This window comes from Diceros bicornis, unplaced genomic scaffold, assembly GCF_020826845.1.
Source record: "Diceros bicornis minor isolate mBicDic1 unplaced genomic scaffold, mDicBic1.mat.cur scaffold_241_ctg1, whole genome shotgun sequence".
Lineage (NCBI taxonomy): Eukaryota > Metazoa > Chordata > Mammalia > Perissodactyla > Rhinocerotidae > Diceros > Diceros bicornis.
The window spans coordinates 245,513-257,622 of record NW_026691121.1 but is presented as its reverse complement, the minus strand read 5'-3'; the positions used below and the strand labels follow the sequence as shown (position 1 = coordinate 257,622).

The 12,110-nt window shown below is 43.2% G+C and overlaps 1 long non-coding RNA gene across 1 annotated transcript; it reads left to right on the top strand.

The window, feature by feature from the left end:
- Nucleotides 1-1,621: 1,621 nt before the first annotated feature.
- LOC131402736 (uncharacterized) lies at nucleotides 1,622-11,672 on the top strand. Its single transcript, XR_009218926.1, has 3 exons — nucleotides 1,622-1,639; nucleotides 3,766-3,930; nucleotides 11,401-11,672. It is a non-coding gene; the product is annotated as an uncharacterized LOC131402736 (long non-coding RNA).
- The last annotated feature ends 438 nt before the right edge of the window (nucleotides 11,673-12,110 follow it).

Sequence of the window (12,110 nt, the reverse complement as noted above, 5' to 3'; positions counted from 1 at the left end):
CTGGGGGCCCCTTTTCCTTCCCAAGAGAAGCTCTCCAGCCCCACACCTCCACCAGCCAGTTGTGATCCAGGAGCTGGGAAGCCAGGGTGTGAAATTCTGGTTTTAGGGCAATCATGCTCATAACAAGGATTATACCAACGATTCAGTCTAAGGCCAGCCCTCAGAGAGCCTCTAGCCTTGTGAAATTAACACACCAATATAACACTGTGTGGGAGGTTTCGGGAAGAGGCACCTGGCATAGTTTGCAGAGGAAGAGCTTGCTAGAGAAAGTTGCACCTGAATAGAGTCTTTAAGAATGAGCAGGAGAGACCCAGGCAGGTAGAGGATGAAGAGTTTTTCTGGCAGAGAGGATTCCGTGAGCAAAGGCTTGCGCCAGAAACAGTATGCTATATGGGGAGAATTGAAACGAATTTGGGTTGCGTGAAGCATGAAGTTTAACCCGCAGTACATGGATAAAATGAGACTGAAAGGTGAGCAGGAGCCAGACTGAGTAGAGCCTTGAGTGCCAGGTCAAGAAGGTTGAACTAGACACTGAAGGCCATAGGGAGCCATGGGTGGTACTAGAGCAGTGGTGGCCCTAGTGAGGTATTCATTTCAGAAAGATCCTTCTAGTGGTCCATGTAGAACATCCTTTAGACAGAGCATCCAGTGAGCCTGCTGGGGTGTTGGTCCAGGTGAAGGAAGTTAACACCTGAGCTGGGACAGGGATGGAGAGAGGGAGTGTATGTGAGGACCAGTGTGCAACTGGAATTTGTGTTACTGGGAGGGAGGAGGAGCTGAGCAGATGTGCTGGTTCTGACTTGGGTGACCACACGGGTGGGTGGTGGTGCCACTGGGAGAGAAGACGACAGATGATAATGAGTGCAGGACTCTGGTGTGGTCTCAGGCCAGCTCTCAGTGATGGCCATCGCTCTCCCTCTCGTCTTGCAGCTTTGGGGCACAACCTGAAGACCCTCACAGTCCCCTTCCCCATCTCCACCCTCCGGTATTCATAAGACAGGAGCAACTGCTCAGCCATGTTCAACTCCACTGAGAGGGTCCTGCAGAGCCTGGGGAGACCCTGGTTCCAGCAGCTCCTGTTGGGTTAAATCCCACCCAGCCCCTCCCCCACTCCCTGTCCCTCCTCTCATCCTCCTCCTCCTTCCTCCCCAGCTGGATCCTTGTTCAAGAAGAGCAGCCTGGGCCTCTTCTCCTTGAGTTGCAGACTGGTCTCCCTCAGGTGAGACCCTCCCCTGAGCATTTGCCCCTAATGACCACTTTTGTCACCACCCCTCTCTGTCTCCCCCCTGTCCTCCCATTTCCTCCTTCCTGTTCTGGCCTGCACCCCAGAGGTTTCAGGACCTCTCTCTAGAGTCCCCACATCCCTCTCTCCCCAGGCCTGAAAAGGATGGGGAAGCCAGCAGTGTGGACGCCGTCTGCACCTACCATCCTGACCCCGTGGGCCACCATGCCTCTGTGCTGGGAGCGGAGAGTCTCCACCTGTCTGCTCTTCCTCTCGGTGGCTCCAGGCTCTGCATCCCAGAGTTTATCCATCCAGAGAGAGCACCAGCTACATTTGCACATCATCAGCTGGAACCTCAGCAACTCGGAGCCCACATCCTCGGAGTACACCGTCTTGCTGAGGGACACCCAGGACCAGGTGGGGTCTCCCCTCTCGCATCGCTCCTTGCCCTGAGGGCACCGTCATTCCTCTGTCTGACTTACATCTGTTACGTGATTGTTTCAACCCTTCACTTTCCCTGCGTGCCTGGGTTCTCTCAGTGTCCAGAGGTGATGTCCTAGCTGCCTTCCCCATCTCTCACATGGGTAAACTGAAGCTCAGAAAGGGGATTATTGTGCCTAAGGTCACACAGTGAGTTAGGGGCAGAGCCAGGATTTGAAGTCAGGTCTCCCTTGCCCCAAGGTCTGTGATCTTTCACTGGCTCCAGTGGCCCCCTGCGTCTCCAGGAGACCTCCATCTCACCCACTCTCCCTCGCGTTTGTTCTAGGTCACCAAGCTCTACAGAGGCAGCCAGCTGTGAGACATATTCCACTCCTGTCTGGTCACCGACCTGATGTAGGTTGAGGAGATTGGAAGCATTGGTTGAGCTGGTGGCTGATGTCTCTGAGCTCCCGTGACACATCCTTGATCTGGAAGTCACTGACATAGTGCCCATTCTGCCCCACATCCCTGTCAGCTAATCCTACCATCTCCTTCCATAGGTTGTCGGGGGTTGAGAAAAGCATTAACATTTGGGGCCACCAACCTCCAGCATCCTCCTCCTCCTCCTCTTCTGGAAAAGTTCAACAAATATTAGTGGTCTACCTGTGCTCTCCAATATTGGAGCCACTAACCAGATGGGGCAATTAAAATTTTTTATACACCTATTGGGATACGATGCACATATTGTGTGTGTGTGGGGTGTATTTTTTAGGTTTTTCTAGATACAATATCTTCTCATCTGCCAAACAAATAGTTTTACATCTTCCCTTCCAATCTGGGTCTCTTTTATTCCTTTTTCTTGCCTAATTGCCCTTATCAGAGCCTCTGGTGCCTGTGATTAACATGCGAGATGAGGGCAGACATCAATGTCTTGTCCCTGGTCTTAGGGGGAAATTTTCAGTCTTTCACCATTGAATATGGTGTTATCCATGGGTTTTTCATCGATGCTGTTTATAGGTTGAGAAAGTTTTTTCTATTCCTAATTTGTTCAGTGTTTTCTGTTTTAGACATGAAGGGCGCTGTATTTTGTGAAATTCTTTTCTGTATATGTGGTCGAGATTGTGTGGTATTGGCCGTTATTCTATTACTATGGTGTATTACATAATCAAGTTGTCAGATATTAACCCAACTCTTCAACTAGAGGTGAGAGATTAAGATGTTCTCAATCTTTCCTGGGCGTGCCACAGGCCTGAGCCCTTGTGGCCTTCTAGATGCCCGCAAATACCCTGGAGATTTTCAAAGCCCCCTGTGGACATCTCATTCCCCCAGTTTTTCTTCTAAGTTGTTGGCTCACCTCTTGCCTGCCTCAGCTGGTATCACTCCCTCAGGCAGCTACAATAGAAAACAATTAGCGCTGATTGTTTTTAGCAAGTGCCTTGGGGACAGACTTTCCTCCCTGGGCAAGCTCTGAGTCTAGTAACGACAAGCCCTGAACATGGGGCGTTTTTGGGGAGCTGCCAGGCAGGTCAGCTAGTTGCAGTTGGGTGGGGAGGGGTCTTTTCAGAGCTCCACACCCATTATGGCTGCTGTGCTGCTGGTTGTCTCAGCCACCATGGTTCTGAGACTGACGGTTTTCACAGTTATGGAGGATGTTGTGAGAGCAGGATGGGAATAGTGCAAGTTATAGTGCCACGAAGTTTGCTCCCTTTATCAAGATTCCACCGTGTGTCTTCACTAAACCCTCCTCAGATTCTTACAAGCCTTTGATTAATTTCTAGACTTCTGAAAAGTTGATTTTGACCATTTTTACCAGTGTTCTCATTGTTTTTATGCATTTGCAGGCGTCCTTACTCCAGAGTTTCAAAAATGTTCTCCCTGTGGTTATTTATTTATAAATTAATTACTTGAAATGAAATTACATGAGAAATTCAGTTCCTCACTCACACACACTAGCCACATTTTAAGTGCTTGATGACAACATGGGGCTAATAATGAGTGTATTTGGTAGTGCAGGCAAATGTTGACATTATTGCAGAAAGTTCTCTTGGACAGGACCCAGAAGCAGGGAATCTAGAATCAGGGTAGAATTCCAGACACCCTTGTTCATCCCTGTGTCCTTCCAGGTTGGTCCCCCATGGTAACCACACTGCAATGGATTCACTGTGTACCCAGCCGCCTTGGCACAGAGACTGGACAGAGTTGCCATCTATGAGGAATTCCTGCGGCTGACCAGAAGGGTACCCAGCTGCAGAACTTTACCCTGGACGGAAAGAATGTCCTTGGGGATGGTAAGGCTCCCTGGTCATTGGGAAAGGAAGTGAGGCCTTTCTGGGGACTCTGGAGGCCTGGGGCTGAGAGAACATTGAACTTTCTCAGGCTTGCAGGATGTGGCATAGTCCCCCAGTCTTTAGCCACCATTGAGAGAGAGAAAAGGACACCAGTGTAGTATGGGAGGCCCTCACCTTCTCCTAGACAGCTCTGTGACCTCAAGCTAGTCACCTCCCCTCTCTGGACTTTTGTTTCCTTATCTCTGCACTGAGAGCCACTGGGCCCGATGGTCAATGAGGGCCTCCAGCTGTGTGTGAAGCAGACTTACAGGTTTGGGAGTGGATGTGGTTTCTGATCCACAGGCTATAGTTTGCCAAGTCCCGCTCTAGATGAGCACCAATGCACTAGAACTTTCTGCAGTGGTGGAATGTTCTATATCTGTGCTGTCCAGTGCATAGCTGCATGTGGCTGTTGAGTGCTTGAAAGATGGTATTGTGACTGGTCTTTATTGTTACTGATTTTTAATGTTACTGAGGTTAGAATTTTTATTTTATTTAACTAAAATTAATTTTTTTTTATTTTTTTATTGATGTTTTAATGGTTTCTAATATTGTGAAATTTTGGGTTGTACATTTTTGTTTGTCCATCACCCCATATATGACTCCCTTCACCCCTTGTGCCCACCCCCCACCCCCACTGCCCGGGTAACCACAGTCCAGTTTTCTCTGTCCATGTGTTGGTTTATATTCCACATATGAGTGAGATCATACAGTGTTTGTCTTTCTCTTTCTGGCTTATTTCACTTAACATAATACGCTCCAGGCCCATCCATGTTGTTGCAAATGGGACGATTTTGTCTTTTTTTATGGCTGAGTAGTATTCCATTGTATATACATACCACATTTTCTTAATCCAATTGTCAGTCGAGGGACACTTATGTTGCTTCCACTTCTTGGCTATGGTGAATAATGCTGCAATGAACATAGGGGTGCATAAGCCTCTTTGGATTGTTGATTTCAGGTGCGTTGGATAGATTCCCAGTAGTGGGATGGCTGGATCATAGGGCATCTCTATTTTTAATTCTTTGAGGAATCTCCATACCGTTTTCCATAGAGGCTGCACCAATTTGCATTCCCACCAGCTGTGTGTGAGGGTTCCTGTTTCTCCACATCCTCTCCAACATTTGTTGTTTTTTGTCTTGGTGATTATAGCCATTCTAACAGGCGTGAGGTGGTATCTTAGTGTTGTTTTGATTTGCATTTCCCTGATGATTAGTGATGTTGAGCATCTTTTCATGTGCCTATTGGCCATCTGTATATCTTCCTTGGAGAAGTGTCTGTTCATTTCCTCTGCCCATTTTTTGATCGGGTTGTTTTTTTTTTGTTGTTCAATTGTGTGAGTTCTTTATATATTATGGAGATCAACCCCTTGTCAGATGTATGTTTTGCAAATATTCTCTCCCAGCTGGTTGGTTGTTTGTTCATCTTGATTCTGGTTTCATTTGTCTTATAAAAGCTCTTTAATCTGATAAAGTCCCACTTGTTTATTTTTTCTTTAGTTTCCCTAGTCTGGGTAGGCATGTCATCCGAAAAGATTCCTTTAAACCGAATGTCAAATAGTGTGTTGCCTATATTTTCTTCTATGAGTTTTATAGTTTCAGGTCTCACCTTCAGGTCTTTGATCCATTTTGAGTTAATTTTTGTGAATGGCGATAGCACATGGTCCACTTTCATTCTTTTGCATGTGGCTGTCCAGTTTTCCCAACACCATTTATTGAAGAGACTTTCCTTTCTCTATTGCATGTTCTTAGCACCTTTGTCGAAAATTAGCTGTCCGTATATGTGTGGTTTTATTTCTGGGCTTTCAATTCTGTTCCATTGATCTGTGTGTCTGTTTTTGTACCAGTACCATGCTGTTTTGATTACTATTGCTTTGTAGTATGTTTTGAAGTCAGGAATTGTGATGCCTCCTGTTTGTTCTTTTTCTTTAGGATTTCTTTAGCTATTCGGGGTCTTTTGTTGCCCCATATAAATTTTAGTATTCTTTTTTCTATTTCTGTGAAGAATGTCATTGGGGTTCTGATTGGGATTGCATTGAATCTGTAGATTGCTTTAGGTAATATAGACATTTTAACTATGTTTATTCTTCCAATCCACGTGCATGGGATATCTTTCCATTTCTTTATGTCATCGTGGATTTCCCTCAATAATGTCTTGTAGTTCTCATTGTATAGGTCCTTCACCTCCTTGGTAAGATTTATTCCTAGGTATTTTATTCTTTTTGATGCAATTGTAAATGGTATTATCTTTTTGAGCTCTCTTTCTGTTAGTTCATTATTAGCATATAGAAATGCAACTGATTTTTGTAGATTGATTTTGTACCCTGCAACTTTGCTGTAGTTGTTGATTGTTTCTAACAGTTTTCCAACAGATTCTTTAGGGTTTTCTATATATACAATCATGTCATCTGCAAATAGTGAGAGTTTCACTTCTTCGTTACCTATTTGGATTCCTTTTATTCCTTTTTCTTGCCTAATTGCTCTGGCCAAAACTTCCAGTACTATGTTGAACAGGAGTGGTGAGAGTGGGCAGCCTTGCCTCGTTCCTGTTCTCAGAGGAATGGCTTTCAGTCTTTCCCCGTTGAGTATGATGTTAGCTGTGGGTTTGTCATATATGGCCTTTATTATGTTGAGGTACTTTCATTCTATTCCCATTTTATTGAGAGTTTTTATCATAAATGGATGATGTATCTTGTCAAATGCCTTCTCTGCGTCTATTGAGACGATCATGTGGTTTTTATTCTTTGTTTTGTTGATGTGATGTATCACGTTGATTGATTTGCGGATGTTGAACCATCCCTGCGTCTCTGGTATAAATCCCACTTAATCATGGTGTATGATCTTTTTAATATATTGTTGTATTCGGTTTGCCAATATTTTGTTGAGGATTTTTGCATCAATGTTCATCAGCGATATTGGCCTGTAATTTTCTTTCTTTGTATTGTCTTTGTCTGGTTTTGGTATCAGGGTGATGTTGGCCTCATAGAATGATTCAGGAAGTGTTCCATCTTCCTCTATTTTTTGGAATAGTTTGAGAAGGATGGGTATTAAATCTTCTTTGAATGTTTGGTAAAATTCACTGGAGAAGCCATCTGGTCCTGGACTTTTATTTTTTGGGAGGTTTTTGATTACTATTTCAATCTCTTTACTTGTTATTGGTCTATTCAGATTCTCCATTTCTTCTTGGTTCAATTTTGGGAGGTTGTATAAGTCTAAGAATTTATCCATTTCTTCTAGATTGTCCAATTTGTTGGCATATAATTTCTCATAGTATTCTCTTATAATCCTCTGTATTTCCATGGTATCCGTTGTAATTTCTCCTCTTTCATTTCTAATTTTATTTACTTGAGCCTTTTCTCTTTTTTTCTTAGTAAGCCTGGCTAAGGGTTTGTCTATTTTGTTTATCTTCTCGAAGAACCAACTCTTTGTTTCATTAATCCTTTCTACTGTTTTTTTGGTCTCAATATCATTTATTTCTGCTCTGATTTTTATTATTTCTCTCCTTCTGCTGGCTTTGGGCTTTGTTTGTTCTTCTTTTTCTAGTTCTGTTAGGTGTAATTTAAGGTTGCCTATTAGGGCTTTTTCTTGTTTGTTAAGGTGGGCTTGTATCGCTATGAGTTTCCCTCTCAGGACCGCTTTTGCTGCATCCCATATGGTTTGATATGGCATGTTATCATTTTCGTTTGTTTCCAGATAGTTTTTGATTTCTCCTTTAATTTTATCAATGATCCATTGGTTGTTCAGTAGCATGTTGTTTAATCTCCACATTTTTGTCACTTTCCCAGTTTTTTTTTCCTGGTTCATTTCCAGTTTCATAGCCTTATGGTCTGAAAAGATGCTTGTTATGATTTCAATCTTCTTAAATTTATTGAGGCTTGCTTTGTTTCCCAACATATGGTCTATCCTAGAGAATGTTCCATGCGCACTTGAGAAGAATGTGTAGTCAGCTGTTTTTTGGTGGAGTGCTCTGTATATGTCTACTAGGTCCATCTCGTCCAGTTTTTCGTTTAAGTCTACTATTTCTTTATTAACTTTTTGTCTGGATGATCTATCCATTGCTGTAAGTGGGGTGTTAAGATCCCCTACTATTATTGTGTTGTTGTTGATTTCTCCTTTTAGGTTTGTTAATAGTTGTTTTATGTACATTGGTGCTCCTATGTTGGATGCATATATATTTATAAGTGATATGTCTTCTTGATGGAGTGTCCCTTTTATCATTATATATTTCCCTTCTTTGTCTTTCTTAACCTGTTTTATCTTGAAGTCTACTTTGTCTGATATGAGTATGGCAACACCTGCTTTCTTTTGTTTGCCATTAGCTTGGAGTATTGTCTTCCATCCTTTCACTCTGAGCCTGTGCTTGTCTTTAGTGCTAAGATGTGTTTCCTGAAGGCAGCATATTGTTGGGTCTTGCTTTTTAATCCATCCTGCCACTCTGTATCTTTTGATTGGAGAGTTCAATCCATTTACATTTAGGGTAATTATTGAAATATGAGGGCTGAATGTTGCTGTTTTGTCACTTATTTTCTGGTTCTTTTGCATTTCCTTTGTTTCTTGTCCCATTTGTTTTGGACTGCCAATTCAGTTTGGTTGTTCTGTCTTATGATTCTTCTAGTTTTCTCTTTGTTTATCATATGTGGTTTTAATTTGATTATTTGTTTAGTGGTTACCTTGAGGTTTGGGCAAAAAATCTTGTGTATGAGCTAGTCCATTATCTGATAGCCTCCTATTTCCTTATACTAAGTCAATTCAGTCACTTTCCTCTTCCCCTTCTAAGTTGCTCTTGTTATACCTTATTCTATCTTGTGTTGTGGCTGTGTGTTTACAGTGATGAGGTTAAATTTATTTTTGGTGAATTTCTTCCTTTGATCTTTGAGTTTAGTATTTAAGTGGTTGCTAACCTATTCCGGTAAAGATCTACTATTTCTCTGATTTTGTCTACCTACTTTTCTCCTTACTCCAAGCTTTGTGTTCCCTTTCTCTTCTTTTTTTCAGGCCTGAGGGCCTTCTTGAGTATTTCTTGTAGTGGGGGGTCTCGTGGCCATGAACTCCCTTAGCTTTTGTTTATCTGGGAGAGTTACTATTTCTCCATCATATTTGAAGGATATTTTTGCTGGATAGAGTATTCTTGGCTGAAAGTTTTTGTCTTTTAGTATTTTGAATATATCATTCCAGTCTCTTCTAGCCTGAAAAGTTTCTGTTGAGAAATCCGCTGAGAGCCTGCTGGGAGTTCCTTTGTACGTTATTTTTTGTTTTTGTCTAGCTGCCCTTAATATTGTTTCTTTGTCGTTGACCCTGGCTAGCCTTTACCACTAGGTGTCGTGGTGAAGGCCTTTGTCTGTTAATATATATAGGCGTCCTGTTGGCTTCGCTTACTGGGGTTTCCTGCTCCTTCCCCAGATTTGGGAAATTTTCAGCTATTATTTCCTTGAATAGGCTCTCTGTTCCTCTTTCCCTCTCCTCTCCCTCAGGAATACCTATAATTCTTATGTTACATTTTCTAATAGAGTCCGATATTTCTCGGAGTCTTTCTTCATTTCTTTTTAGTCTTAGTTCTCTCTCTTCTTCCATCTGGAGTATATCTGTATTCCTATCCTCTAAAGTCCTAATTCTTTCCTCCATATTGTCAGCTCTGTTCTTTAAAGACTCCAGATTCTCCTTTATCTCCTCCATTGTGTTCTTCATCTCCATCAGCACTGATTGGTTTTTCTTTATGATTTCAATCTCTTTTGTGAAGAAACTCCTAATCTCATTTAATTGTTTGTCTGTGTTGTCTCGTATTTCGTTGAGTGTTTTTATGATAGCTATTTTGAAATCTCTGTCATTTAGTTTATGGATTTCTGTGTCTTCGGGGTTGATTTCTGGGTGCTTGTCATTTTGTTTCTGGTCTGGTGATTTCACATATTTTTGCATTGTGGTTCCTGTGTTGGTTTTGATTTTCCTCATCCTGGAAGTCTCTGGTTGCAATTTCCACCTGCCACCACTGTCTGGTGGTAAAGGGCTGTGTAGTCTAAGCCCCCTGCGCTCTGCCCCAGTTTTTCTGCTGCGATCCGCAGTTTTGTTTTGTTTTGTTTTTTTCCCCACTGCGATCCACGGGTCCAGTCCAGTTTGTTCAGGTCTGCCTCGGATCGCTAGGTCTGGTCGAGCTGCAGACTCCGGGTTGCGGGGAGTGGGGAGCTCTCTCTTTTGCCCTCTGGGTCCCTGACGTGGGAGGCTTCTCATTTGCCCCTCTTTATCCGCTCTCTGGGGTGCTCAGATGTTGATGGTAGCCCTGTGGCTCCTCTGAGCCCTCTGTGCGGGAGTTTCCCACTGGCTGAGAGAGCCCGAAGAGCTACAGTTTCCCGCCGAGGGCCGCCCCTCCCCCCTCTCTGGGAGCCGCGCAGACCGGGATCGCTGATCTGATGGGGAGGGAGCGGAGTTCTCCTTACCTCTCCCCACTTCCTCCGGGGGCCCAGCACGTTCCGCTCTCAGATGTGCGGCAGTGTGGATCCCTCCACTCTAGGTTTTCACTGTCTGGGATTCCGTTGTTGGTCTGTGGCTATTACTTTTGTTGTATCTTGTGGGGGAAGAATTCACGGGAAAGCTCACTCCGCCATGATGCTGACGTCACTCCTCTTAACTAAAATTAATTTTAATTCAAAAAGAGACTTGTTGCTGCTCCATATCAGACAGCACACCTCTAAGAGGTTGTCTGGCTAGAGGTACAAGTAGGGGGACCTGCACCCCTCCTCCCATGCCCATTGGGTGCTGCGTGTCCTACCCTCCTGGAGTTTACGTTGTAGCTGGCAATAACAAGAATAGAGAATTGAAAATTATCAATTATTTGATGTGAACAAACTCATACTTGCAGGTGCAAATCAGAGAAGACTTCCTGTAGGATATTACATTGTAGGTTAATCCTAGAAAATGAATATTAAGCAAATAGATAAGGGAGAAGGGGATGAATGTGTTTCTAGGCATGGAAGAACACTTTTGAGTGGGAATTTACAAATTTAGAGAGATCCCATAGGCTTGCCAACTGTGATGACCCATTCTCCCCCCGGCCGTCATAAGAAAGTCCAGCCCAAATTCAGGCCTCTGTGCCCAGAGGTATGAATTTGGTTTAATTTATTAAACTTTTGTTCTGTGATAATGGTCTTGGATTTTGTAGCAAAGTGTGCTCACTTTTTAGAGATGGAAACTAAAATGGGGTGAAACATGATGATGTCTACTTGACTTTAATATTTCATTGAAAACATGGGATGAATCAAGGGTGGCAAGTGTTAATAATTTATACATTGATGAAATATTGTTTTAATTGGATGGAATATACATGGTTAAATTAGATGATGTATGTTTATGAGACTGTTTCCTTTATTTTTCTATGTGCAAAAAGTTTTATTAAAAAGAGTGAAACACACTCACATGCATTCTCCATTTCATTCACTTCCAGAATATTCTGCCAACAGAGATGACACCTTGACTGAGAAGCCTGGTAAACCTGCAGGAAGCCCCAGCCCATGGTAGGGGGCGAGTATCTTGATGCTGTGCCTCATTGAAGAGAACCATGCGCACAGGGTCTTGGATGATGAGGAAAGTTGGCCAACCCTTGTCAAGGACGGTTGAGGCACAGTGGGGTCAGCAGGAGCCCTGGGGTGATGACAGGAGGTGGCTCACCCCAGCACTTGTCTCCCCAGACCACCCCGTCTGGGCCCTCATCCTGATCTGCTTGACAGGAATCCTGGTGCTCATCACAGGCCTGGTCTGCTGTCTCCTGGTAAGCCATGACGTGTTGCTTGTCTTCTTACTATTGGGTTGTAAGAGCTCTTTATATATTATAAATACACGTCCTTTTCTAGGGATATGTTTTGCAGATGTTTTCTCCCAGTCTGTGTGTGGCTTACCTTCTCCTTCACAACATGAGTCCTTGGGTAAATGAAAGTGACAGTCATCATGAGATTCCACCACACTTGAGAATGGCTAAAATTAAAAAGACTGACTATAGCAAGTGTTGTTGAAGATGTCAATTCACTGAAACTCTCATCGAGTGCTGGTGAAAAATAGCTTGGATGTGTCTTTAATAATTACATACGTCTACCCAGCCGTATAATTCTTATGTTGCTTTTATAATTGAGTCATATATTTCTCCAAGAATTCCTTCAT